The sequence below is a fragment of the Egretta garzetta genome, unplaced genomic scaffold, assembly GCF_000687185.1.
Source record: "Egretta garzetta isolate BGI_Z169 unplaced genomic scaffold, ASM68718v1 scaffold448, whole genome shotgun sequence".
Classification (NCBI taxonomy): Eukaryota; Metazoa; Chordata; class Aves; order Pelecaniformes; family Ardeidae; genus Egretta; species Egretta garzetta.
The window spans coordinates 1,327,466-1,333,377 of NW_009260497.1; positions in this window are offsets into that span (position 1 = coordinate 1,327,466).

The following is a 5,912-nucleotide window of genomic DNA, read 5'->3' on the forward strand; positions in this document are numbered from 1 at the left end:
CCCACCAGCTGTGCCCGCTGCCCATCACCGATGCCATGACCTCTGAAGTGATAAATAATACCAGTTAGAGTGTAGAGTTTGTGTTGTTCTCTGTGACTTTGGTGATTTAGACTAGCTTTAGTCATTGCTACCGCCACTACAAAGGGGACCCCTCACAGGACCCTGCCCAGAGCCATCAGCCCCTTCCCACCAGGAACATCCGCCCTTCGTCTACCATGTCTCCTCACCAACTTCACAACTCCCTTGAACCTCCTTCTTCCAGCACGGTGGAGAAGATTCCTCCTGAATACGGGATTTGTCCCTGCCAAGGAGAACGCCTGGACTGCCTAATTATTTTATTCATAAGCTGGCCGTAATTTCAAAGACATCTAGGTGACCTATCTAAAGCTAAGTGAATCCCTCACCCCAGAGGAGACCCACTCTTCTTGATCCCTCCAGGGAGCCGCGGTTGGGTGGTGGGGGAGCTGCCAGGGGAGTTATGTGCAGCTGGACAATGAGAAACACAGTGACAAAGTGTTCACATTATTGGCTGATAGGTCTGCATCAGTCACTCATTCACAAGCACAAGGTCTAAATTGCAGAACCAATTAACAGCGCTAATAGCCCTTGCCTGAATTAATCTTTGAGACAAAAGAGGAGAGAAGTGGAAGAGCTATTAGCAAATCAAGCTGTACCATCCCTGCTTTATTGCAGGAATCTAAGTGTCTGTATTTGGCTATTATGAACTGACTGCAATTACAGCCCTCATTTAAAATGATTAAGTGGTTATAATTATTTTTCAATTAAAACTTAGATCTTCCATTTATACAACATTGCAGGCTTCAATTAAAGTCCTTTTGCTTTTTTTTTGGGGGGGTGTGTGGGTGTGAAAGTACCACTGTGCCAAAAGAATCTTGCATCTTTTCTACCCCTTAAGAGCCAAATAACGTGCTAATAACACTTTTGTTTGCATCCCTCTTTCCCAGCCCCGCTCAACTCCTACGTGGTGAAGGAGATAAACTGCCAGGAGTTGCGATACCTGCCGGAGGTCAATAAAAACGAGCCTGGAAAGTGGTACAGACCTCGGCTGCTTCTCCGAAACAAGATGTGCCCAAGTGAAACAGTGGGTTAATGGTTTTCAGGGGCTGGGAGTGTTATTTAGAAAGGGGGGTTGGGGTGTGGGGAGCTGGGGGGACTCGGTTTGTCAGAGATTTTTTGCAAAAAGCAAATTCCCTGGAAAACACAGAGCGTAGCTGCAGATGAGCTCAGGTTGGGTTTCTTCAGGGTGTGGTTTTAAAAACTAATACGGGGATAGAGAAGACAAGATCTTCACATGCAGATTTAGCAAAGTGAAAGCGTGTTCTACTTTTCATTTCAAAATGACGTTTCTCTTTCTAACTCCGCTTACAAGAACATAAAGAGATTTAAAAGAGGAAGGGAAAGGAAAGGATGCAAAAAAGCAGTTGAGAAGAAATATGTTGGTCCAGCCAAAATGTATTTTCCTGTGATTTTTTTAGCCACATGCCCCAAAATTGTACTCATGCTTTTCATTACCCATAGGAGGTGAGAGACCGCTAATGGTGTTACTTGCCCATGACTTCTGTTGCCAAGTTTGACTCGGGAGTGTTAGACATCAGGCAAGAAAGGCAGCTACCATCGAAAGAGCCAGGCCACGCCCAGAAGTCACTCCTTCCATCACTAGGTGGCCTCTAACGGGATGGCATAGTAAGCTTCACCCAGAAACACTGGGCACACCAGGCCTACATTTTACAGTTAGCCAGGGATGGCTTTTATGAACCTAGCTGGCTGGGCTTTTGCTAATGCTTCTTAGAATCATAGATTCACAGAATCATTGAGGTTGGAAAAGCCCTTTAAGCTCACCAAGCCCAAACCATTCCCCTAACCCTGCCATCCCACCACTAAACCCTGGCCCTAAGCACCTCCTCTGCCTGACTGTTAAATACCCCCAGGGATAAGGACTCGACCCCTTCCCTGGGCAGCCCCTTCCAATGCTTCTCTAGATTTATTGGTGTTTGGGAACAGGTTGTTTAACTCAAGTCCCTGGAGGGAGATGACCCAATGAGCTCGATCAGGGACCCCAGGCAGAGACTTCTGCCAGCAAGGAAGAACAAGCAATAGGCTGCAGGTATAGGATCTTGTCTTGCTGACACAAATACAAGCTAAGCACACGTGCAATTAACTGTGCAATTAAATACATGCCCAAAGAGCGGATATCCTCCTGGATCAGAGCTTTGCAAGGAAGAATCTGAGAACTGCCCAAAATAATGATGTCGTTAGCTTTGACATGGTGGCTTTGAGTGACAACAGAACTTTGTATTGCAACCCAAACAGCACGGGTATTCTTGACAACAGTGGGAGCAGTCCCCCAGGACAAGCTCCTATGAGCACACGGTGCTTTTTCACAATGTACTTGTCCATAAATTGATGCTCTTGCTGACAGCCAGCCTACATTTCCTTTCTTTGCCAGGTTTGGATCGATAGGCCTTCTTTTCCCACCTTAAATAATTTCTTGATCACTTTGTGCTGTTTCCACTCATGCATTTGTATACAAATATCACATGTGCCGCTTTTGCTATCTTTCTTCTAGGTGGCACGGGAGTTATCCCTTCATCTCACTACATGAATCATATTCTCTAATCTTGTATTTGTTGCACAGCGTCAGCCCCCTTCGGCGTACCAATGGGTTTTTTATTACTTTTACAACTCGCTACAAACCCTTCCTCTTGTGCTGGTACAACACTGAGGTTGCATAGTTAAGTACTTAAACGCCAAGAAGAGCAGAAACTGAAGTTAAAAGTAGAACTGTAGCATCCTGTACGTGTGTTGTGACACACTCAGACTCTACAGTCTTCCATTAAGGAGTGCTTGCCTAAAAGGTCAGTGTGTTTCATAGAATCACAGAATTGGGTTGGAAGGGACCTTTAGGGTCACCCAGTCCAACCCCCCTGCAGGGAGCAGGGACACCTTTAACCACATCAGGCTGCTCACAGCCCCTTCCAACCTGGCCTGGAATGTTTCCAGGGATGGGGCCTCCACCACCTCTCTGGACAACCTGTGCCAGGGTTTCACCACCCTCATTGTAAAGAATTTCTTCCTCATATCCAGTCTAAACCTACCCTGGTTTAGTTTAAAACCATCACCCCTTGTTCTGTCACAGCTGGCTCTGCTAAAAAGATTGTCCTCGTCTTTCCTATGGGCCCCCTTTAAGCACTGAACTGCTGCAATCAGGTCCCCCCGCAGCCTTCTCTTCTCCAGGCTGAACAAGCCCAACTCTCTCAGCCTGTCCTTGTAGCAGAGGGGCTCCAGCCCTTGGATCATTTTAGCAGCCCTCCTCTGGACCCCCTCCAACAGTTCCATGTCCTTCTTGTGGTGAGGGCTCCAGAGCTGGATGCAGTGCTCCAGGTGAGGTCTCACCAGACATTTGACGCACATAACGACTTCAGAGGTGATGACGCGCTGCTGCTCACGCATTTCAAGGCAATGTGGTGTGCTGAATCCCGCTACCTTCATTTGTTTCTATACCTGAAGCAATCCATGAAAAATTTTTCTCCTTGTGAGAGGTGGACAGGTATAATTTACACATTATATAAATTAAATTATATAAATCTGATGCACAATGATCAACTCTGTTTACCTGACCAGTCAGAACAACTTTAAACATTGTGTTGAGCCACAGAGCGACATATTTTTCAGCTTCTATGCATTTAAGAAGGCATTAATGATTTCTCAATGACTGGCGCTGGAAGTCGATGTCACACTTTAATCGAGTGGGCAGCAAATTGCAGAGGCTGCAGGGAGACCGGAGCGGGCACGTTCTAGTTGCCACATCCAAGGCATGAATAGAGCAAGCACCGAACATTATGGCAAGGGTGATGCTCTTGTTCAGTGGCTTCCCAGCACAAAATGGCTTTCTTCAATGCCCACAGATGGCGCAACATAATGTTTTGTGGTATCAGTTCTCATCAGTGTGTCCTGGTGCCTTAATTCTCTGCAGTTTGCCAAAAGCACAGTGTTCTTCAGCCTCTTGATCACCACCACCAGAAAAGTCCCACTTCACCCCCCACCAGCCATCTGTGTGTCTCAGGCTCAAATCCCAATCTTAAACCTTCTTGGCAAAAAAAAGGGGTAGAGACGTTACCTGGGAGGTATCCCAAGGTAACAGGAGGGAAACCAGTGTGAGCACAACCGCACCCCAGCTCCTCTCACTATCTGCAAGAGCCCCGGTAGGGATCAGCGTTCCCTAGCACCATGTCGCGTCGCAGGTGAGCAGGCGTGACCCCCTGCAGCTCCATCCCACCCACTGGCTGCAGTCATTAGGTCCCCCAGGCACAAGAGGGTGACTTACTGAAATACCATCAGTGCATGGGCCAACCACATCACTCTTATACATAGGAAAACCATATTAAACCTCCTCCACCAGCAGCAATTCATTTGTGCTGGTGCAAAAATTAATTTCTGCTTCAGGTTTTGTGACCAGGATCTAAAGGCTCAGATGCATCGGTCACAAACACCATTTTGGGTGGTCTGCTCCAAACTTCTGTTTTCTTCTCGTTGCTTTGACACCAACAGATTCCCACTGGAAATTCAGGAATCGTGCTTGCAAATAATACAGCCCCAGCTTTCTCAAGACCTAAAGTCTGGCACTGAAGAGAACAATTGTGTCTGTCTCTAGTTTCTTTGGAAAGACAAAATTTACTCTGGCAGGGCTCCTCTGCATTGATGGGCAGAAAGTGCCTGGGATGCTCTTTTAAATCATCTCCTTTTATTTTTTTTTCTTGTGTTTCCTTCTTACTTCCACAAAAGCCTATGTGGGCCATCCTAGAAGACCTCTCAAGATGCCGTCCAGCCCTGTTTTATAGTGCTCTGAGTGGAGAAAAAGAAACAAGGAGAGGATTTCACAAGTCTCTGATTTTAGGATGAACGAAAGAGGGAAGATGCAGCATGTGAGGAATGGGGCCAGATGTCTCTGCAAGGCTCCAGCAGAGTCCCCTGGGGACAAGGGGCAAGGAATCAGCTCTCCCACCTTCCCCTGCTTAGGTGGTAAGAGCAGGGATTTATTTTTCCGCTCTAGGGAAGCTTTCTACACAGCCCAGGAATTCAGAAGCTGCGGTGATGCCGCTGGCAAGTCCCAATCCTGGAGCATCCTTGTAAGGAAGGAAAAGAAATCCCCAGCCCATTAGGGCTCTGTGCCTGAAGATCCTTTGCGTTGTATATTTGCATTTTAAAGTCATCATTAATCAATTTTTTTTTACTCAAAAGCCTTCAGATTAGCCATTGGCTTTACCTGTAGCTTGACAAGAAAGGCACAAGGGAAAGTGCAGTTTCACCCTAGAAAAAATAAACATTTTCTCTCCTTGTTTTCGTTGTGTCTGCATCCTTTGCTGCTGTCTCCTGCTCTTTCAGGGAAAGCAGATATCCTCTTTTTTTTGTAATAAAAGGCTCAATTTTCTCTTTAAAAACTCAGGGGTTTTTTTTAGGTAAACTTAGTTGGAAAAGCAACTGAAATGGAGCTGGGACATGATTCTAGTATGCAGAGTGCGGATGTTTCCATGCAATGCCATTGATGTAAGGCTGCATGAAGCCCCGTTCCAGAGTCACAGGGTGTCCTCATGCACACCCTGGGTTGATTTGCCAGAAAACAAAAATAGGAGTGCTAAATTATTGCATTTATATTGCCCAAATCTTCCCCCTCAAGTGGGAATTTCATGCAGAGCACCAGCCTGCTCTCCTCCAAGTTACCTTTCTCCCATCTCCTGTTCCTTGGGCAAACCTTGGTAAAACTCCTGCATTTTCCTATTCCTAAGCGTGGTCGTCCCCAACCCCCCCCCATTCTCTTTTCCATCTACGTTACTTTCTCAAGCTGCCTCCTGATGTGGCAAGCCATGAAAGTGTTAAAAATGATGGCATCCAAA